This window comes from Bos taurus, chromosome 11, assembly GCF_002263795.3.
Source record: "Bos taurus isolate L1 Dominette 01449 registration number 42190680 breed Hereford chromosome 11, ARS-UCD2.0, whole genome shotgun sequence".
NCBI classification, from domain to species: domain Eukaryota; kingdom Metazoa; phylum Chordata; class Mammalia; order Artiodactyla; family Bovidae; genus Bos; species Bos taurus.
In genome coordinates, this window is record NC_037338.1 from 32,317,747 (window position 1) to 32,342,038 (window position 24,292).

Consider the following 24,292-nt stretch of genomic DNA (forward strand, 5'->3'; position numbering starts at 1 on the left):
TATTACAACTAATACAGAGTTATTTTTTTTCCTCACATGACAATATGAAGAACTGTTCTGAGGAGTGCTTAAGGAAGGCAGCCAAATATCCACTTAACTGAATATATTTCATTTTCATGTCACAAAATCCTTTTGTCCCCTCAGTTATTCAAATAAGATCTGTATCTCTCACTCCAAATGGCCCTTCATATAAAGGCTGCTAATTCTTGGGAAGATCCCTTTTATATAGGGATGTGATTTACTTCAGCACCGCTTGCTGAGTACGCATGCTTCAATCTCACTGGTAACCTACAAGATGGACAGTGCCAGTACACATCTCGTTCTGTCATTTCTTCTTCTCCAGGTCAGAGCTTTGAGGGAGTTACTGTACAGATGCAGGGCTATCGGAGTTCCCTTGAAACTCTCCTTCTCATTCACTTTTCTGGGACTTAGAAGATTGTGACAATTGAGTTGACTCTGACTCATGCCCTATTATGTCTAGAGCAAATAAATGAACAGAAAGTAAGAAAGAGAGATCACTTAGCAATACTGCTAATTAAAGGAGAGACAGAGAAACAGAGACAGAAGGAGAAGAAATAGGGAGGGGAGCTGAGGGGAGAAGAAAAAAGAGACTCATTCTAAGTGCGATACTTGCATCACAATGCTTCTTATTGTGGTGGTTGTATCAGTGTTTATAGTTGTGATGTTGCCCTTGGTCACGTTCCTTAGATGCATTAAAAATATGAGGATTAACTTTTATAAGACACTGAACAATACTTTCTTAGTGCATTAGAACAGTAGAGGTATGTGCCTTTCCAACTTGTTTTTAAATCTAAAAGTTTTTGAACTGCCTAGCTATATGTTTTATCTTATTTCATATATTTCTGTGGGACAGGATTTTTTTCTATGATTATAGCCCTTGAACACCTATTACATTTGTCACAGTTCAATAGAGTAGATTTAAAATGTCATCACCATTGACTGTAATGGTAATGATGGATAGCAAAACATCAACTCATATACCTTAAACAATTTTGTTAATTATACCTCAATAAAGATGGAAAAAAAATCTTATCATACTCTAAAATTGGCTTCTTTAACCACCTGCAATTTCAATATCAGCACTTGATGAAAATAATTATGATTGTGAAAATAGAATGAATGAAGTTGAGTGAAGAATTCATCTTTAAAAATAGAAGAAATATTATATGTGACACTTGAATTGGTAGAATCATTTGAAACAGTCTTTTCCTGATGGTCATCCTCTCTAAGCTCACTATACCTGAGTGTATTTTTGTCACAATTGCTTATTTATAACAGCTCATTAAATCTCAAAATAAGAGTGAGAAAGTATAGATTATTTTCCAGGAGTATAACTCCTAAGAGTGGGAGATGAGAATTGTGGCAAAAATCACACTTTTTGAAAGATTTTATCTGCCTTCTACCATCTCTAGAAGTGACAATGAAACTTTATAACTGGTTTTTACATTATACCTCATGGCTGGAGATTTATGGTAGAGAAATAGCAAAAAGTGACATTATCTTTAACTGTAAAGAGAAAATGACTGAAAGTTAGAAGGAAAGAAAAGCTAAAAACGTCTTGCAATAAGTTGGTCTGCCTGCTTTTATGAAGCATCTCCGCTCCTTTGAGAAAGCAATAAGATATAGCCTGCTTTAAAGAAAGGTGAAAAAAAAAATGACAGCTATTCTGCTTTTTTTTTCCTATATAATATTTCCCCAACTCAGTCTCCCCTGCACTCTGTTTCAATAGTCTTACCCTGTGAATACTTTCATTAGATTATAAAGAAGCTATGCCTTTAGAATGTTTTCCTTCAAATTCCAACTACAGAATGTAACTTTTGTCTTTTTCCTGAAATAAATCACATAAACATGGCTGAGACCAGCCATCAGATAAGTGATCATAGGATGCACTCTTGAAATTTATATTGTTTGATAGATTTTACCATACACTCACTTATTCACTAATTCATTCATCCATTCACAATCATTTACTGAATACCTTGATTAATAAGAGCTTAAGCAAAGGAGGAATATAATATGGAACCAGATTTCCCTGCCTAGAATTGTTTGGAGAACTTCAGGTGTATGAGCAGAAAATCTCTCTTTGACCCTTGAGCATGGAAGCGGCATGAGTGTCAGAGCTAAATTGACTAGGCTGAAATTGTAACTCCACCACTTATTAGCTACATGATGTTGAGCAAGTTATCTAGCTTCTTTAGGTTTCTTGCTGTAAAAATGACATTATTTATACCAGTTTTGCAGAATTTTTATGAGGATGAAATTCTCTAGGGCTAGATAGGCAAGCTGTTTAGCACAGGGGTTGGCACTTAGAAGATGTTATTGAGAGTATTTACTACGTAAATAGTAAAGCAGGCCCTGTATACATTCTTGCTTTGTTCTCCCTTTAATATTGAGAGAAAGTTTATTCCTAGCCCTGCTGCTGCTAAGTCATGTCAGTCATGTCCGACTCTGTGTGACCCCATGGACTGCAGCCTACCAGGATCCTCCGTCCATTGGATTTTCCAGGCAAGAGTACTGGAGTGGGGTGCCATTGTCTTCTCCGATTCCTAGCCCTGGATTCCTACAAATTTCAGACACAGGCATCCCTTGCACAAACTAAGTACAATTTCCTGGCTTAAAAACACATATCTGTGTTTAAACCGCCTATAAACAGAGTAAATTACATAACTGAATTGAGAGCTCTTTTTAAAACACCTCAAAAAATATCATAATATTGCCAGTGTATTGAAAAGCCCAGGGGCTTCTCTTTTCTTCTCCCTAGCTGCATGATGTAACCAAGCATTTGTCAAATGCTACTGTTTCAGAGTCTGGGAACTCTTTGAGTTATTTTTTTCCAGTTCCCTTAGGGTAAAGAGAGGGAAACTCTAAGTGGGCACAGTCAGATGTGCAGTGGCAAATAACTGCACCATTAGTGAGTGGTAAATTACCTGCCAGCCAATTCAGGAGACATGGGTTTCATCCCTGGGTCGGGAGGATCCCCTGGAGAAGGAAATGGCTACTCACTCCAGTATTCTTGCCTGGAGGATCCCATGGACAGAAGGAGCCCATCAGGCTACAATCTGTGGGGTCCCAAAAAGAGTTGGATGCAACTTAGGGACTAAACAACAAATTTTATTTAGTTTTGCCATAAATGACCCCTTGGATCACAATAAACTGTGGAAAATTCTGAAAGAGATGGGAATACCAGACCACCTGATCTGCCTCTTGAGAAATTTGTATGCAGGTCAGGAAGCAACAGTTAGAACTGGCCATGGAACAACAGACTGGTTCCAAATAGGAAAAGGAGTACGTCAAGGCTGTATATTGTCACCCTGCTTATTTAACTTATATGCAGAGTACATCATGAGAAACGCTGGGCTGGAGGAAGCACAAGCTGGAGTCAAGATTGCCGGGAGAAATATCACTAACCTCAGACATGCAGATGACACCACCCTATGGCAGAAAGTGAAGAGGAACTAAAAAGCCTCTTGATGAAGTGAAAGAGGAGAGTGAAAAACTTGGCTTAAAGCTCAACATTCAGAAAACAAAGATCATGGCATCTGGTCCCATCACTTCATGGGAAATAGATGGGGAAACAGTAGAAACAGTGTCAGACTTTATTTTTCTGGGCTCCAAAATCACTACAGATGGTGACTGCAGCCATGAAATTAAAAGACGTTTACTCCTTGGAAGGAAAGTTATGACCAACCTAGATAGCATATTCAAAAGCAGAGACATTACTTTGCCAACAAAGGTCTATCTAGTCAAGGCTATGGTTTTTCCTGTGGTCATGTATGGATGTGAGAGTTGGACTGTGAAGAAGGCTGAGTGCCAAAAATTGATGCTTTTGAACTGTGGTGTTGGAGAAGACTCTTGAGAGTCCCTTGGACTGCAAGGAGATCCAACCAGTCCATTCTGAAGGAGATCAGCCCTGGGATTTCTTTGGAAGGAATGATGCTAAAGCTGAAACTCCAGTACTTTGGCCACCTCATGTGAAGAGTTGACTCATTGGAAAAGACTCTGATGCTGGGAGGGATTGGGGGCAGGAGGAGAAGCGGACGGCAGAGGATGAGATGGCTGGATGGCATCACTGACTTGATGGACGTGAGTGTCAGTGAACTCCGGGAGTTGATGAAGGACAGGGAGGCCTGGCGTGCTGCGATTCATGGAGTCGCAAAGAGTCGGACAGGACTGAGCGACTGATCTGATCTGATCTACTACTGTTTACACACGTTTCTTTGTTTAAAAATGTTGTGCTAAGTAAAGGTCACATGTAAAACCTTCTATCTCTGAATGTTTAACCATGTCCTCTTTTGGATAGTTTGTCTCCCTCCCTCTCTCTCTCTCAATCTCTCTCTCCTTCTCTCTCTCTCTCTCTCTCTCTCTCTCTCTCTCTCTCTCTCGCCTTGCATTTACAATCAGTTCCTTTCAATTCTAACATGTTTCCTGAAAGTTGCTATCATGCCTCTCTACCTGGATGAACTTTTTCCTCCCCCACACACCTCTGCAATCCCTTAATCTTATCTTCATTCTCATTACTAGCATGCCTGCTGATTAAGGACAAGAATTAAGCCTTCTACTGACAAAAAAAAAAGTCACTTATCATTATGAGAACTTTCGAAACATGTAAGTGTCATCATGTAAACAGAAAAACAAGCTTTTCTTGATGGCTTGGTAACACCGTTATGAGCATCAGTGCTACCTATAACACAGTAAGGACCTCAGATGCCAAAGAGAACAGTATCACTGGCCTGCGCCAGAGGTCCTCACACTACACTTCCATGTTTCAGCTGATGCCTACTCTTACTAGTTTTTCTCTTTTGTCTATCACTTTCAGGTTTTAAAGATGCCGTTTCTGTCTTCAAATTTGCTCCTTCGTGTCTGCTTTGAGATGAAAATCTAGATGATCAGATAATCAACGTTTTCTAACTATCTTAGAAATAGTGTCAGAGAAGCCCTCAAACAAGAAAGTCCAGGTACTTCAGAGTCAAGGTTTATGGCCTAAAATATTCAGGGCTTAGTTGCCTCAAAACGCAAAGTTCCTTCTGAAGGCAGTGCATTTATTGGTAAGTGAGTAAGTACCCAGTAATATTTGTACTGTGATAATTCTCAAAATGGTTTTTCTTACGTCATTAATCCCAAGAAATTCTATTGGAACTAGACTCCAAACTCCTCAATCTTTTTTTTTTTTTCCCCTCTAAGGTTTAGTCAAATAGAAGCCAAGACTCCTTGGTATTCACCTGAGTTTGCAGGGAGGGGCGTGTGCAATGTAAGAAGGAAGAGGTTGCCTTTTACCATCTTTGACCACCTCGCTAGCTGAAAGATGGAGGAGGAGTATGCTGGCTTGTATTTATAGGTGGAATCTGATGCTGACATGCAAGGGTTCAACTATATATCCAGAGTCAGTGATTCATTTAGTGTATCCTAGTGGGAATACGGAGAAGGCAATGGTACCCCACTCCAGTATTCTTGCCTGGAAAATCCATGGACAGAGGAGCCTGGTAGGCTGCAGTCCATGGGGTCGCTAAGGGTCGAGCATGACTGACCAACTTCCCTTTCACTTTTCACTTTCATGCACTGGAGAAGGAAATGGCAACCCACTCCAGTGTTCTTGCCTGGAGAATCCCAGGGACGGGGGAGCCTGGTGGGCTGCCATCTATGGGGTCGCACAGAGTCAGACACCACTGAAGCAACTTAGCAGCAGCAGCAGAGTGAATACATTTAGGGTAGAGAGAGAGATCATCTCTGGTGGAGCTACTTTTCTTGCTTCCCACATCCAGGCTTTCACCTAACAAATTGAGGTGTGCTAGTATACTGCCTTGCAGCGACTCTGCATGGATACTGGAGTTAGACCTGAGTTTAAATCTAGAGTTGTTAGAACTTGGGTGACTCACTTAACCTCTCATCTATAAAATGGGAGGAATGCAGTACTAACCCTGGTGATATAGTTGTAGGAATTAAGAAGATCATGATCAATGAAATACTTAGCACTATTGCTGGTTGAGAAATAAAACCTATACTTTTATGGTAAGGCAAGAGAAATTTAAATAAAAAATCTTCTCTGACCTTTGGCCTCTTCTCTCCCCAAACTGTGCTTTGTGTATCAGCATTATGCATTGACCAAACAGGTCAGGAAGCAACGGTTAGAACTGGACATTGAACAATAGACTGGTTCCAAATAGGAAAAGGAGTATGTCAAGGCTGTATATTGTCACTCTGCTTATTTAACTTCTATGCAGAGTACATCATGAGAAATGCTGGGCTGCAAGAAGCACAAGCTGGAATCAAGATTTCCGGGAGAAATATCAATAACCTCAGATATGCAGATGACACCACCCTTATGGCAGAAAGTGAAGAGGAACTAAAAGGCCTGTTGATGAAAGTGAAAGTGGAGAGTGAAAAAGTTGGCTGAAAGCTCAACATTCAGAAAACTAAGATCATGGCATTTGGTCCCATCACTTCATGGGAAATAGATGGGAAAACAGTGGAAACAGTGTCAGACTTTATTTTTGGGGGCTCCAAAATCACTACAGATGGTGATTGCAGCCATGAAATTAAAAGACACTTACTCCTTGGAAGCAAAGTTATGACCAACCTAGATAGCATATTCAAAAGCAGAGACATTACTTTGCCAACAAAGGTCCGTCTAGTCAAGGCTATGGTTTTTCCAGCGGTCATGTATGGATGTGAGAGTTGGACTGTGAAGAAAGCTGAGTGCTGAAGAATTGATGCTTTTGAACTGTGGTGTTGGAGAAGACTCTTGAGAGTCCCTTGGACTGCAAGGAGATCCAACCAGTCCATCCTAAAGGAGATCAGTCCTGGGTGTTCATTGGAAGGACTGATGCTGAAGCTGAAACTCCAATAATTTGGCCACCTCATGTGAAGAGTTGACTCATCGGAAAAGACCCTGATGCTGGGAGGGATTGGGGGCAGGAGGAGAAGAGGACGACAGAGGATGAGATGGCTGGATGGTATCACCAACTCGATGGACATGAGTTTGGGTGAACTCTGGGAGTTGGTGATGGACAAGGAGGCCTGGTGTGCTGTGATTCATGGGGTCGCAAAGAGTCGGACAGGACTGAGTGACTGAACTGAACTGAAACCTCCATATCAGGAAATATATCCTCTCAACCATAAAGAGTAACATTCTCTTAGCCTCAACAAGGCAACTCCTTAAACAATAGCATTTCTTCTTGATCTTCTAATGGGTCAGATGACCTACCTCAATGCCACTTAGATATGGATTATGTAAACAGTCATTAATATGTCATTTGATGTACAGATCTCTGTCTCAAAAAACTTACATAACTGTGCTTTGATTTCTAACCAACAGAACAGTACTGAGAACTTTCTGAAATGCCTTTCTGTGGTTATAATCCTCAAATTTGGCACAAATAAAATTCTCTATGTATTTTTTAAAATCTTTTTTGACATTAATTTTTTGTCAATATGGGGCATAATAAGTAAATAAATCTTATCTCTTCTCACCTCTGTTATTATATAAGGCATGCAGGTATGTTTGAAGTATACCTGGTGGCTTAGACAGTAAAGAATCTGTCTGCAATGCAGGAGACCCAGGTTTGATCCCTGGGTTGGAAAAATTTCATGGAGAAGGGAACGGTTCCCAACTCCAGTATTCTTGCTTGGAGAATTTCATGGACAGAGGAGCCTGGTGGCTACAGTCTATTTGGTCACAAAGAATCAGACGTGACTGAGTGACTAACACTGCACTAGCCTACCAGGAGGCAGCACATTTGTCATTTGAGAGGGTAATACCCCAACATCCTAACAACCACAATAGGTTGACTATCCACCTTTGCCCTTGCCTCGAATAATATTGTGAAGTAGGAGGAGAAAATAGTTAAATATTGCATGAAGAATGCAATTGTACTTTCTCCCTGAATTTCTATTTTGCTTTTCAACTTTTAAACTCCACTTTATTTAAAAACATACTTCCAACCATTCCAAAGTATTTTCAAGTTGGAAAGCCTTTTTGTTTCACAATAAGCTAACTGCAGGTGCAAACTCAAGGGAGATAGACCTTGAAATTTTAAGTATGTTGCCATGGTGATGGCTTGCAAGATTGTGTATGAGTTCCATCTTAACTCTCAAGCATTCAACCGAGTTCATATATGGAGGTTCAAATCACTAGGCAAACAATGTTTGCCATTCATTGGGTCCTGAGAGGTTTAGAAATAACTGTCTCTGTTGCTTATAGCAACCAGAAATCACGAAAATTCTGTCTATATATCTATTTATCTATCTTTGTATCTATCCAGCTATTTATGCAAGTGTGGAGATCTAGTTATTTATTACCTACTCTTAACTAGCCAGTCTCCTCAGTTTGGCTGCTTTAAGTAAAGCTGTATACATAAATTCAACAGTATCATTTATGCCATGGTTACCAAGAGGTGCACTCCCAAGATGAAATAGCTTTAAAATTATTCTACTGAATTTCACATTAATTTCTTCTTCAAAATGGATGTATCCCTATAAGAAGCATGATAATTATTTAGGGATGTTCAGTTAAAGCAAATTTCCATTCTAGTGAAATGTGGAGGAATTGCTTTTTAAAAAGGTCCCATCCTATAATGCTGGAAAGAAGATTAAAGTGTGTAATTCGAGTCACTGTCAAATGCCCTCCACCCCCAAGCAACACTACCACTACCAAAAGCAAAAGAGCATACAAAAGAAGTAAATGCATCTTATTTCAACTATCAGGATCTTAATTGCTCTTATATGTTTCATCTGATGCTTCTGAATTCCAAAACCTTCACGAAGAACGCATGATTCATTGGTAATAAAAGCAGCAATTCTTGACAAAAACATTTTCCTGCCATAAACCGGCATCTACAGAACACTAACATTGGAAAGTTTTAATGTTACTGATTTAAGAAATAATTCTTAACAAATTCTCTTCAAATTACAAGACTTTTTCCATCTAAAATGGTATTATGAAAATTAAGCCAATAATAAAAAGATTTAGTCACGGCGAGGGGTAGGGGGTGCAGAAATGGATTTCTAAGAGTATATAGTGTTTAGATTTCCTAGCAAAAACTTTTGTAGCAAAGGATCCATCAGGATACAAAGTGCCCTACATAAAATAAGACCACAAAGGACTTACATTTGGTTAGTCACAAAACCTTCACAAAAATGTTATTAGCTACCAGAGTCTGGCAGTTATTTAAAATTCACTTCACTACTTTACTTTGACCCATCTTCCAAAACACACACACACATGTTGCAGAGAAGAAGCCTATTTTGACTCCAAGTTGGAAACTCTTAGACTTGCTTTCCATTGCTTTTGTTATTAGAATCATACATCAGAGCCTGCATCAGAGGACTCTGCCCGTCTGCCTGACTGTAAACTACAGTGCCTTTGTTCACCTCTAAGAGAGAATCTGACCCTGCCCACCCATGAATAGCTACAATAAAAAGAAGAGATTAACACACCCCTTCCAAAGGCTGACCATTCCTGGAGATGTTATGCAAGACCGAGGACCCTTTCTCTTTATTTCCCCACTGCCTCTTCCTCTCTATTCTGCCTTTGGACTCTAGTTTCTAATCGCTTCTCTCTGACTCTATAAAAGAAATTGGCATGCAGACCCCAACAACTTTGTTACTTTGAGATATTGGTCTGCCATCTCAGTCAGCTGGCTTTTGAATGAAGTCATTCCTTGCCTCAATACCTTGTTTCTTGGATTTATTGGTCAAGTGCGCAGCAAGTAGAGTGAGTTTGGACTCAGTAACACACACACACACACTCTCTCTCTCTCTCTCTGTCGTTCACACTCCTCGATCTAACAGCTCCTTGATACACTGTGAAACTATGGTAGTGCTTCCCTCCTCTCCCCCATTCTAAAAAGCCTACAGCAGTGCTGGAATTAAACAAATGAGAACATGATAATTAGCTATGCAAACTGTCAAGTAGATCTAAAAAGAAAAACAACCCAGAAAACACAACAATCAGCAGTTTCAAGTTCTAACAAGAATCTACATTGAGTTCCATTTATTTTAAACAAAAATAGATTAGGTCTTTGAAAAATGTTCACTGCAATTTCCATGGAAATAGGGCAAATCCGCTAATGAGTCTTTTACATCTCTAATTTCTCTGATGCTGATATAGTATAAAGTCTTTGATCCTCCACTCTTTCCATGTGACTTATGCTCTACTCTTCTATAACCAGATTTATTCCTTAAGTGAGTAGCATCTAAAATGGTTCCAAAGTGGATATGGAACAGGTAAGTGGGTTAAATCACATGCTGTGACCACCCTAAAACCCCAAATCCCCCGAGTCTCAACACAATAGCTTTATAAGAGGTAACAAAGTTAAATGGCAAGCTGGAAAGTGAAAAGAATTCTTAAATTATCTGGTGCATTTGTGTATGAACAGAAGAGAACAGACATTCAGTTCTTTGGGTGGAGAGTACAGGCTATATAATCTGTAGCTAAATCTCTGGGGATCCTTTACTATCTTCTCCTTCTTATAACCATGTTGAGTCCCTGTGAAGCAACACAGACTACCTCCAACATATACATGCTTTATCTGAAGTATCAGTCTAAGGCTTACATTGACAGTTAATGTCCCCTTAACCCATTATGCAGCCAGTAATAGAATTCTTTTTTAAATCCAGAATTGTGATAAACACAATTGCTTTGAAATTTGTGTTTGCTTTAATTCTTTTATCTTCCAACTTGTAGAACAACTGCCTACTTTATAAAATTGAGATTGTAAGATGGGATGCCTGAAACTAGTCTGGGATAGGGCACCACTTTCTGAGGTCAATCGTTATCTAACCCACTGACCTGACACAAATCACCCTCCATGCCAGTAAGTAGCTTAGTGCAGATGACTCCTCAGGTCCCTTTAAAGTGCAACAATCAAGGGTAACACAAGAGAACCTTCTGGTACAGATAAGTCTCTTGATTTTGGTGGTGGTTATAAGTTACACATGTGATAAAACTGCATAGAACTTTATAGACCCACATGCACACACACACAAATGCAGGTATATCTGGTGAAATCTGAATAAGTTCCATGATTTACATTCTGGTTTTGTTATTGGACTATAGTAATATAAGATGTAACATGGGGGGAAACTGGATAAAGGGTGTAGGGAACCTCCTGTATCTTTCTTTGCAACTATCTGTGAATCTATAACTATTTCAAAAATGCTTTAAAAATATATAATACATGCATGCATACATAAATATAATAATCTGATTTCATGAAATGTCTTGTTGACCATCAAAGATAAATGCCAACACACAGGGCCTGTTCTTGTTTTTCAGTTGCCGAGTTGTATCCAACTCTGCGACCCTGTGGACTGTAGCATGCCAGGCTTCCCTGTCCCTCACCATCTCCTGGAGTTTGCCCAAGTTCATGTCCATATAGGGCCTACTGCTTTCAATAAAGTGAAATTCATTGGTTCCAAATAATCCACCTTTCAGCTAAATGTGACAAGTTTTTACCTACAACAACTAGTGGTTTCAAGCTGGTTAGTGGAACTTGCCTGCTGGTCCAATGGCTTAGATTGCATGTTCCCAATGCAGGGGTCTGGCTTTGATGCCTGGTCAGGGAACTAGATCCCATGAAGTGAAAGTCTCTCAGTGGTGTCCTATCTCTGTGACCCTGTGGACTATACAATCCATGGAATTCTCTAGGTCAGAATACTGAAGTGGGTGGCCTTTCCCTTCTCTATGGGATCTTCTCAACCCAGGGATCGAACCCAGATCTCCCACATTGCAGCTGTATTCTTAACCAGCTGAGCCACAAGGGAAGCCCAAGAATACTGGAGTGGGTAGCCTATTCCTTCTCCAGTGGATCTTCCTGGCCCAGGAATCAAACTGGGGTCTTCTGCATTGCAGGTGGATTCTTTACTGATTGAGCTATCAGGGAGGCCCCAGATCCCATATGCCACAGCTAAAAGATCCTGCATGCCACAACTAAGATCTGGTACAGCCAAGTACTCTTGCCTGGAAAATCCCATGGATGGAGGAGCCTGGAAGGCTGCTGTCCATGGGGTCGCTGAGGGTCGGACACGACTGAGCGACTTCCCTTTCACTTTTCACTTTCATGCATTGGAGAAGGAAATGGCAACCCAGTCCAATGTTCTTGCCTGGAGAATCCCAGGGACAGGGGAGCCTGATGGGCTGCCGTCTATGGGGTCACACAGAGTCGGACATGACTGAAGTGACTTAGCAGCAGCAGCAGCACAGCCAAATAAATCAATAGATATTAAAAGTAGCTAGAATATTGACTATTTCACACTGATGTGAATAAGGAAATTGTCACATAACAGGCTGTTACTAGTGGCACCATTTTTGCCAACCCTTCTGTTATTTATTCTTGAATACTGTACCCTAAGGATTAAGACACCAAATAATTAAAAATTCCAACAACATGTCTTTCACTTAAGAGAAAATTAAAACAAAATAGAAACAGAATAAAACAAACACAATTCTAAAGGAAGTATCAGAGAGTTACTAAAAATTGAATTTCTAATATTTATATGCTGAGGATTCTACAGTTTCCATTTAATAAGCTTCTCCTATGATGAGTAATCTTGCTATCTATTCCTAAAACCCTGTGGAATCCTATTCATCTAAAAATTAGGCTGTGCTCAATACATCTCCTTTCAATGTCACAAAATCCAGTGGATTCTTCTGACCTTCATGAGAGCTAAAAATAATGGCCATTGTCTTAGCAATTTTGAACCTATATGTTGGACAAAGTTTGATTCTTAAGTTTCACAAATGGGGCAAAAGAAAGCAAAATGGATGCCCATAGCTGACTTCTGTAAGAGGTAAAGTAGGTGAAAAGAGGCAAAGCAAGCAGGAAACTATAAAGAAAAGAGTGAGCAGAAGGAAAGGGGAAAGGTAAGAAAACGCTTCCCTCATGTATGTTTCAGGGTGGTAAGGGAATCTCGGGGCTTCCCTGGTAGCTCAGCTGGTAAAGAATCTGCCTGCAGCGTGGGAGACCTGGGTTGGGAAGATCCTCTGGAGGAGGGCATAGCAACCGACTCCAGTATTCTTGCCTGGAGAATCCCCAGGGACAGAGAAGCCTGGCGGGCTATAGTCCATGGGGTCACAAACAGTTGTATATGACCAAGCACAGCACAGAGGAATCTCAGTTCATTTTACAGATAAGACCAATAACAGAGGTATTTCAGACTTAGAAAGTAGGTCTAATGTCTCAGCAGTGAGATATAAAATAGGTCTTGGGTTTCAAAATTCCAGAAAAAGATTTGGAAGAAATGAAGAATTATGAAATTTACAAGTCAAAGTAAATTAATCCATCAAATAACCTCTACTCCAGGACTAGCCAACTAAATGTGTCTTTAGCTTGTGTCTTTAGCTGTCTTGTGGCAGCAAAGATTTCACTTCTCTTAAACACCAGAGCTTAAGACACAGAACAGGAAAGGTGCCTAGAAGATTTTCCTGTCCTTGAACATCTTTCACCAAACGATGCAAGGTAAAACACACAGAGGCATTTCTCAGTCATCTTAAATAAAAAAGGCAAAGAAAGGTGAGTTACCTGCTAAAAATCCTTTAGAACCCAAGCATACTTCTCCCAGAGTTAAGTCTACCGTTTACTATAAATTTAAATTGGTAGAAGAGCTATTCCTGCCACCTACGAAATGTCACTCACTACCTGGTTCTACAAGAATTGAGTCATTAGCCACTGCAGTTGCTGACCTATGGGTACACTGTGAGAATAATTTAGGGCAGAGATCAGGAGTAAGGCATTCTGTGCTCTGAGAAAACTAGCAGAACAGGCCCTCAGAAATTTATATATTTCCAGGAGAAAAACTTCTGAATCCAGATTTTTGCATCTTCCTATAATCAGAAAATCATGAAAACCATGGACTGAGAATATCTACTCCTCATGGCTAGCAGCAACCTTCTGTGATGTATGCTTGAATGCCTATATCCCTTCACCTAACTCATATATACTGACCTACCTCTTTGGAGCAATTTCTCAAAGCTATCTGAGAGGCTGTCCCTTGGCTATAGTCCTTGGTAAATCCCCCAATAAAAGTGAAAGTCACAGTTCTCATGTTGTATGTGTTTTTTTTTTTTTTTAAAGTTGACAATCCCAATAATTAGCCAAGAAAGATACTGGACTTAAAGTCTGTTATACAGGATGAAGTAAGTCAGAAACAGAAAAACAAATGTCATATATTAACACATTTATGTGGAATCTAGAAAAATGTTACAGATGAATCTATTTGCAGGGCAGGAATAGAGACACAGGCATAGAGAACAGGAGAGTAAACATGGCAGGAAGGGGAGGGTGGGACAGATTGGGAGGTTAGGATTGAGTGAAATACACTACCATGTGTAAAAGAGATACCTAGCAGCTGGAGAAGGCAATGGCAACCCACTCCAGTACTCTTGCCTGGAAAATCCCATGGATGGAGGAGCCTGGTAGGCTGCAGTCCATGGGGTCGCAACGAGTCAGACACAACTGAACGACTTCACTTTCACTTTTCACTTTCATGCATTGGAAAAGGAAATGGCAACCCACTCCAGTGTTCTTGCCTGGAGAATCCCAGGGACGGGGGAGCCTGGTGGGCTGCCGTCTATGGGGTTGCACAGAGTCGGACACGACTGAAGCGACTTAGCAGCAGCAGCACCAGTGGGAATCTACTATAGAGAACAGAAAGCTCACCTCAGTGCTCTGTGATCACCCAAATGGGTGAGATGGAGGATGGTAAGGTGGGAGGGAGGTACAGGAAGAAGGGGATACATATATACATATAATATAGCTGATTCACCTCATTGTACAGCAGAAACTAACACATTGTAAAGCGATTATATTCCAATTGAAAGAAAGAAAGAAAAAAGACACTAACAGTGGTCAAAGTGAAAGTCACTCAGTGTGTCTGACTCTTTGTGACCCCATGAACTGTAGCCCACCAGGCTCCTCTGTCCACAGAATTCTCCAGGCCAGAACACTGGAGTGGGTAGTCATGCCCTTCTCCAGGGGATCTTCCCAACCCAGGAAGATCTTCCCAACCAAGCCCAGGTTTCCTGCATTGAAGGTGGATTTTTTTTTACTGTCTGAGCCTCCAGGGAAGACCATGGGTGGTGAACATGTTTCAAAGTTGCTGTAACAGGATCCAGGCCTTCACATGTCCATAACAGAAAAAGCTAGTGAGAAGTGTGGGGTAACCATCCTGCAAACACTTTACCCCTCTTTGCTCTCCCTATCACCACAATGCATCCTGAGCTTTGTGGGGTCCAGGTAATGCTTTACAGTTGGAATGTTTCAAGCTAACTGTGTTCTGGAAGTCAAATCTATCATTATGAGATTTCATTAGAAGCTAAGTCTCTCCTACACATAACAATTTGTACCACAAAATGCTGGTTTCCCAGAGCATCCGTTAAATCCTGTCTGGGTTTAAATGCTGATAAGAAATAGAAAAAATTAAAAATGAAATCATTATAACTTCCATAAATTAAGTCTTAATACTGTGTCAAAGTTTTAATATCATTTCCTATGTCTAAAAATATTTCCCTGCTAAATATTTCCAACTGCTATAGACATTCACAAACTATATAAGTTTTTATAGCTAAATTATGAACACCCATAAAAATTATTTGGCCTACACATTTAACCTTTGTTCTCAATACAGACCCACTTTCTTTACCACATTTATAGGAAAATGCTTACAAAGTCTTGTTCTCTGAGGATGTCATTGGTACTGATTAAATTTATTTTTCATAAATCTTTATTGGTGATGAGAATTTTTGCAGACTGTGCTGTTGATTGCTTATGTTACCTCTCTCTTTACCACTTTCATTAGAAGCCTCATTGTACCTTGTTCTCTTAGAGAAGAATTTAAAACTGATTTGGGGACGAAGGAATTTTAGTCCAGTGTATACAGCACTTTATGAAACATTTATTGATATAAAGCCTAAAAATACACATGGTAGGTACAGCATTCATGTGGGTAATTATTTAGCAGATTCAGCCCATAATTTTATACCACAGGGTTCTTACTAGGAATACCAGAAAGAGAATCAGAGTTTCTTGACACATGGTAATAAATATTTTCACTTACAATGAATAATTTAGCTCTTTTGGTATTCAAAGTATGAAAAATAGATCTGAAATAATTTCAAGATCTCTTTGCAAAGGTGAAAGTTTTGGAACACAAGGAGAAAACAGGCAGTACAAGCCACTTTTCTCTTGTTTTCACAGAATTGCTTGTTTTTGTGATGCACATACTGCAAAAATTTCCCTCATTTGTCAAGATGATGTCAAAACGAAAAGATGTTGTTCCTTCTATAGCATTTCCTATTGTTAGTTTTAAGGATTCCAAACCAATAATTATCTGAAATTTACAGGCCTTGCACACAGAGTGCTAAGAAGCCTCTAGATTCTTCACTATGGAAATAAAAAAGGAGATTTCCCTCTAATTAATGCTAGCCATCGCTGGAATTATTCTCCCACTAGTTTCAAAATGAACATTTCATAAGAAAACTCCAGATGCAGATTCATCTAAAAATTCAGGGGAGATGACTCAACAAAATGAAAAGCAGTCTATACTTTAAAACCACTTTTCTTTAAAAAGCTTTTCTATTAAATGAAATTCACAATTATTCACACTCTAAAATCATAAAGTATTAGAGTTACAAACCCCTCATCTCACAAATGGGGAAATCAAGTATCAGATTTTAAATAGTTTTTCACTACACAGTAGCAGTAAAACTTTCTCTAGTGTAATGTCTTTACATAAACCTATTAAAGTAAAATGCTTTAAAATTGTATAAACTCCAAAAAATAACCTATTCACCAAGGGACATGTTGAATTTGAGGTGAACTGGGGCAGTCTGGTGGCTCAGATGGTAAAGCGTCTGCCTACAATGCAGGACACTGGGTTCAATCCCTGGGTCAAGAAGATCCCCTGGAGAAGGCAATTGCAACCCACTCCAGTACTCTTGCCTGGAAAATCCCATGGATGGAGGAGTCTGGTAGGCTACAGCCCATGGGGTCGCAAAGAGTCAGACACGACTGAGCGACTTCACTTTAGTTAGCTTGCTGCTGCTGCTAAGTTGCTTCAGTCGTGTCCAACTCTGCGACCCCATGCATTTTAGTCCCCCATGCTCCTCTATCCATGGAATTCTCCAGGCAAGAACACTGGAGTGGGCCGCCATTCCCTTGTCCAGGGGAGCTTCTCCACCCAGGGGTCAAATCTGGGTCTCCGGCATTGCAGGTGGATTCTTCACCATCTGAGTCACCAGGGAAGCCAGAGGCAGCTGTAAGAATAGGTCTAGAATTCAGGAGACTGCTCTTTGCTGAGAATGCTAAAATTTCTCAAGGAAACCGAGAAAGAAAAAGAGAGTCTGTGACCAACTTCAAAATAAAACTGACACTGATAAGGGTGGGAAGAAAAAAAATTGTTTTCCTCCTAAAATATTTGACTGAATGTTTCTTAGCAGAAATTCTGGATAGCCCAGTGGGAAGAAATCTCTTAGGTATTTGTGGAAATAAAACCAAATGATGTCAAATTTTCCAAAAGTCATTTGATGCCACTCAGTGGCATATATGACACAAAAATTCTAAAAAAGAAACCATTTCTCAAAGGGCATACTGAATGTTAATTCCTCAGCATTGACAGAGGTACAAAGCTTACGTAAGACGCTAATGTTTGGGGAAGCTGGATGAAGAGTGACCTCTCTTTAAATATTATTATACCATTTCTATAAATTTAAATCACTGCAAATTAAATAATTTATTTCAAAACTAAAATATAAAAGAATCATATTGATTTGATCAACTTATATATAAGTTGGTAAAACTGATAATTATAAAATATTTATCTTTGAAAACAGATACAGATGCATTCATAAAGGAAAAGAATATAATTACAACCATAAAAAAGTAACCTATGAATTCTTTACTTTTGCAGTATTTACAGACACAAAATATATATTATCCTAATTTGAATGACATCCTTAGAAATGATCTTTCACTATAGACTTTCAAATAAACTGAGCATATACATTTTTACTTCATCTCATCATTTTAAACCTTCAACCCTCTTCCTAAAGAAGTACAAAGGGTTGATGCATCATTTAGGGAATTGTTAAGGCAGAAAGAGAGGTTAAAGTCAGTGTTTATTTTGTTATTGCATCAGCAATCTCCTGTTTAAAATGACCACATTTATTGCAACTAAAGTCAAGTATCAGGCTATTTGAACAGCTAGGAAGACAGGAATCTTAGAAACTTTTGTTGCATGACTCCAGTCACCTGAGCTTACTGGCTCTAGCTTGAGATTTTGAAAAATAATCAAAACTATTCATTTTGATATTTTATACCTAAGGTTATTATTTCAGTCAGTTCTAATGAATGGTTCATCAAGTTTCCCATTAATTATTCATTATATTTTAAACTACTTACTGAGAAAGTGATAATATTGATAGTAACTCAGTAACAGAGTAGACTACATAATTATCACTTATTCAAAATTGCTCCAATCTATGCCAGACCTTTGCTTCCTGCCTATTCTCACCCACGTTCTATTTTCTTTTGGTGGGGGCCCTTCAAAAAGAAAATAGAGTCAAAGAAGTAGAATTAGGCATACTGAAAATTATTACTGGAGTAACTTACAGTTACACTCATTTATACCCTAGCGGTCTGAGATAGTTATACTTAATCTGAAGTGTCTAATTACTATTGGAAAAATGACTCAATATTTTAAGTCATCCCACCAGTAAAAGGAAATCAATTTCTTATTTTTTAAAGGAAAACTTTTAGCAGCAATGCATAATTTTAACAAATTAAGAAAAACAGACATACTATATATGCAGGTGATTTTTAACTAAAAATTTGTACACATTTTATATTACTTTTATTATTCATAAAACATGAAAACTGGCTTTTAAGAAATCAATATGCTATCCCGAGAAGATGTAGAACAGGAAACAGTCACCTTGACTGATTTTGAGACAAGCTACTTGGGATCTTGCTTTATACTCCAACACCCTCAGTGCCCTAAACACCACTTCAGAGGCTGGTACTGGTATTACAGGATGTGTAGCCCACTGAATTAGACTTGATTAAGTGTTACCTTTTATGACTGGCTAACTCAGGCTGCTCAAACAAATTCAGAGAAGACGCAGCAGAAAAACATCAGTGCATCTACTTAGCTCATAGTGAACACTCCTTTCTTCAAACCACCATGAAGTGTGTAATAGATGCTCAGCAAAAGTGTGTTCACTATTTGAGATGATAGGGTAAAACTGTTCAGCCTTCAGTACTCCTCTAGTTTTATATGTGTTTGTCTTTTCTCTTCAGCTGGACTTTCAAGTTAGGAAGTATCTTACTTTCCTTTGAAGTCACCATCGACGTTAAGCAGAGCTCTGGTAGGAAGTGAAGTGAAGTGAATGTCTGACTCTTTGCGACCCCATGGACTGTAGCCTACCAGGCTCCTCTGTTCATGGAATTTTCCAGGCCAGAACACTGGAGTGGGTAGCTGTTCCCTTCTCCAGGGTATCTTCCCAACACAGGGATGGAATTCAGGTGTCCCGCATTGCAGGTGGATTCTTTACCATTTGAGCCACCAGGGAGTTCTAGTATAGCTCAATCAGTAGATATTTTTTCACATCTTAACTACTAAATGAACAAAAACACACTGAAGTAGTGCTTAGTAACTGCTTATAAATTATAAATTTAAGCATTGTGGAAAGAGATGGTATACTTCCTGAAGGCATAAGAAAACTCTAGGCAAACCCAAGAGTAGCTTATTACCCCCAAATTTCTAGTTTTTCATATGTCTTCTTGAAACCTATTAGTTCAGTTCAGTTCAGTTGCTCAGTCCTGTCCGACTCTTTGCGACCCCATGAATCACAGCACGCCAGGCCCCCTGTCCATCACCAACTCCCGGAGTTCACCCAGACTCACGTCCATCAAGTGAGTGATGCCATCCAGCCATCTCATCCTCTGTCGTCCCCTTCTCCTCCTGCCCCCAATCCCTCCCAGCATCAGAGTCTTTTCCAATGAGTCAACTCTTCGCATGAGGTGGCCAAAGTACTGGAGTTTCAGCTTTAGCATCAGTCCTTCCAAAGAAATCCCAGGGCTGATCTCCTTCAGAGAAACCTATTATGTATCAGCTAAATATTTAGCAGTGTTTTAAAGCAGACACATACATACACTACATTCAACTCTGAAAATATTGTAGTCCTACTACAAACCCAGTGGATAGGCGATCCACTCAAATCTAAATGAGCTAATTGAAAGAAGTCACAGCACATGACTGAAAACAATGATTTTTCAGCCCAAGGGAGGTTAAGTGGTCTAGAAAACACATCTAGTCATGCAATATAATTCATTATGTAGGTTGTCCACACCTGGGTCACTGAGAATTGATTCCTGGGGCTATACCTCTATGACTCCAAAATAAGGAGCTTCAAAACACATCAAAATTCTATGTACAATTTTGGATTTCACAATAAAATAGTAGTGTTCAGAAGTCATAAAGGTAGTCTTAGTCATATACATCCTTTATTATATATACACAGTATTATATATTTTGTATATATAATAGCTTTTCATTATAAGAAAAATCCTTTCCCTGGATGACTGACTGGGACAGCATTGTCTTTGAAGCTGTAGTGAAAGTGAAAGTCACTCAGTTGTGTCTGACACTTTGTGACCGCATGAACTATACACCCATTGAATTCTCCAGGCCAGGATACTGGAGTGGGTAGACTTTTCCTTCTCCAGGGAATCTTCCCAATCCAGGGATCAAACCCAGGTCTCCTGCATCGTAGGCAGATTCTTTACCAGCTGAGCCACAAGGGAAGCCTAAGAATACTGGAGTGGGTAGCCTATCCTTTCTCCAACAGATCTTCCCCACCCAGGAGTTGAAGCAGGGTCTCCTGCATTGCAGGTGGATTCTTTACCAATTGAGCTATCAGGGAAGCCCTTGAAGCTGTAGTAGAGTTTTTAATTTGAAATATGTGAAGAGGTTGGACAAGTGAAGACGTTTGTCCACAGACCTAAACAACCGTCCCATGCCACCTATGAATTTACCAGTAGATCTAGAGTGTGAGGTTCTGTAATTATAATTTGGTCTGAAATATGCTTAGAGTCAAGACTGTGGTCCCGTTATGCTTAAATAAAAAATCATGAAAACAGACATGATAGCACACAGACTTCAAGAAGGATGACTTCCGAGGATTGATTGCTTTTGGTTCCCTAAATAATATACAAGTCATTCCCACCATTACATGCAGTTTTTGTCTTTTAAAGTAAGGAATACTTAAGGTAATAAAGCCTTTTACATTTATTCATGGGAAAATAGTAAGAAAACTTTCTGAGCCTTGTTTTGTTATCAGGAAAACAATTTGTGGCTTAATCTGCAGTCTCTCTCTCTCTCTATATATATATATTTTTTTTTCCCACAACAATGAAAATAAAAATATATAACTGGTTTTGATCTTTTTGGTGAAGGGTAGTTCTCAGATAGTTTCCACTGTATAATCAAGTGAATTCAAATGAGGGTAAAAATTTGAGGGTCAAATGGAAAGAAAGTGTGTAGCGGTAATCACACATACTTCATGACACAGAACTACAAAACTAGCAAAGCTCTTTTATATATTTTTGCTTTTTCATGGTTATTATTTAGTTTGGACTCAAGCTGTCTTAATTTTCTATGAGACACTAGAGATGCCCATGAGTTTTTTATCTGCGTGTGGCTTTCCCCAATTATTCTGTATACTGGAAATTGCCTATCTACTTGATAATGTGCTTGGCTCCATTCTCTGTGTTACAGTAATGAGGGAAGGGAGCCTTCAGGAGAGTCAAGTATCAACAATCAACTAAATGTAAATAAGATGGCAGAAAGTAAAATCTATCTTTCTGGGTCAATGTGGTAACCTTAGTAGAAATCAGTAACATTCAAAGACTAAATATACACAAAAAGGCACAAGCAGAACTTGGGGTCATTATATTCTGCTGAATTTATATATAGTTTATTATTTCTGTTTAGTAATAGAGGTCTGGAACAAATGGCATTTGAGTCCAAAAATGACAGTTAAAACAGCAGAGGAAAAAAGAACTAAGAGTATAGGAAATGGAAAGTAAAAAATAAGACTGAATAAAAGATACCACTTGGGTCTAAGTATAATTAACTGTTCACTAACTCTGTTCACCTATGAATTACGCTGGTGCTCATAGCACTGGAATTAAGACCACCTATTTTGACAAGGCAAAATCTTGTTTCAAATGTGTTATTTTCCAAATGGGCAGAGTATAAACTTAGTTCTTGAAACATTTAAATTTAATATAGACAAAGACTGAAAGTCCTTGGCTACACGCATTATTTTCCCATTTGAAAAAGGGCTTCTCCCACCAATTAGCATTCTGCCTACTGCATCGATCATATAGTTAATTGATTGCTCTTGTAGTTTATAAATGCACCCAGATGCTGTGGGGTGATCACATTCTGTAAATTAAAGGAGCATATGGAAGGCATGCAGACAGTAACATTTCATCATAACTACCCAAAACATCCTTAATATGCAATGCTACATCACTAATTACTTTGTAACTATGTAAGCATTTCCTGGTTAATGTCTTGGTGAGAAATTTGCTTGGCAGTTGAGCCCAAATGCTATTGTGACCAAACATTTAATACCACTTTAGGGCTCTTCTAGTTTTATTCCACAGAAAGAGAATGGGCCTGTCGGCCTATTCCTGATGCTATTCAGTTGTTAAGCCTTTTTTTGACTCTTTGCGACCCCATGGACTATAGCCCACTAGGCTCCTCTGTCCATGGGATTTCCAGGCAAGATACAGGAGTGGGTTGCCATTTCCTTCTCCAGGGGATCTTCTGACCCAGGGATCGAGCCCATCTCTCCTACATTGGCAGGTGGATTCTTTACCACTGAACCACATGAGGAAGCCCTTCTCAGCCTATTAGGCCACCTTGATTGGACAAAGTAATTGAAAATATTTATTCTTTAACACTGGGTTATCTTGCTTAATGAACACGAGTCAACACTCCAAAATATAAATATCCATTCAAAGATCTATCTGTAGACAATATTTTTTCCTAAGAATGTTAGAGGGAATTTGCCAATGAGAATTTTGCTGCTTAGTGGACTCTTTTTAATTTTGAAAAATAAGGCATGGAGGAAAAGGACTGGAGAAAGTATAAGAAATTGGCTTCATTTGTTAACTCTAGGAAAATCAATATAATTTGAGTAAATTATTTTAAATGTATCCCAGGATATTAAAGGTAAAGATTTTCATTACTTTAGGGCATTAATAATTCCTTGCCAAGCCAAGTTTCAAAAAGCAGTCAAAAGAGACATGCAACATGGCAAAACTTTCAGAAAATGGAAATTCTCTCCATACACAAGGTCCACCAGCCAAATGCAAGAGGTGTATACGTAAACTTTTAAAAGCTGTTTTTCACGGGCACATGTTGACTGCGTTAACTTGGTAAAATTCAGTTTTACTTAGGACTGGGGAATTGTGTCTGGATTCACCTTAGGATTTTGAAATAATCATTAAAATAATAGAATTCATAAGTAAATTCATTTTTTATGCTTTCTCAATCCTATGACACTTCTGGGCGAAGACTATGACCAATTTTCTGGGCTTCATTGATGCTGAGTCATTAAGTTGATTGTAGAATTTGAAATAGACATTGGTCAAGCCCTGAGATTTCATGATAAAATCAACAAGTACTTAAATAAAACATTCAAAGTTATTCTAGAAATGAATGTGTATTTATGAGCCAGAAGTAAAATAACAGATTAGTCAGCATGAGCTCCTTATGTTTTCAGAATTGAAAACTTACTTAGGGAAAAAGTCAATAAGCCTTATTGATGATTGAATTGTTACAATCTGAAAATAAGTTTAGTAGTTACTGCCTTATTTATATTTTTAATACTACAAACTCATATAACATGACAACTAAATTTAAATTTTTTTCCTACTTCTCCTGAATATGACAAAGAGGAAAAGATTACAAACAACAACAAATAACACACCATTTATAATCTGGCAAAGTACCTTCTATTCATGGAACTTCTTTCCTAATCTATGAAAAATAGTTGTCACAACAGACATGACTTTCTCATAATTAAAGGAGGATGCAATCAGAAGTTACTTTGGAAAGGGAGGCCAGGCTTCCTTCACTATTAAGCCAACTCCTCCCCTCCCCCTCCTCCCTCCCCTTTCCTGAGATTCACTCCCTTCTGTTCTCCATCTGCTCCGCCCCCACCTATTGTCTCTACTCCCTGCCAAGCATGCCAATCCCATCTGGT

At 39.0% G+C, this 24,292-nt stretch overlaps 1 protein-coding gene across 24 annotated transcripts in view; it reads right to left on the bottom strand.

The window, feature by feature from the left end:
• Positions 1-24,292, bottom strand: part of NRXN1 (neurexin 1) — a 1,252,733-nt gene that overhangs the window by 42,348 nt on the left and 1,186,093 nt on the right.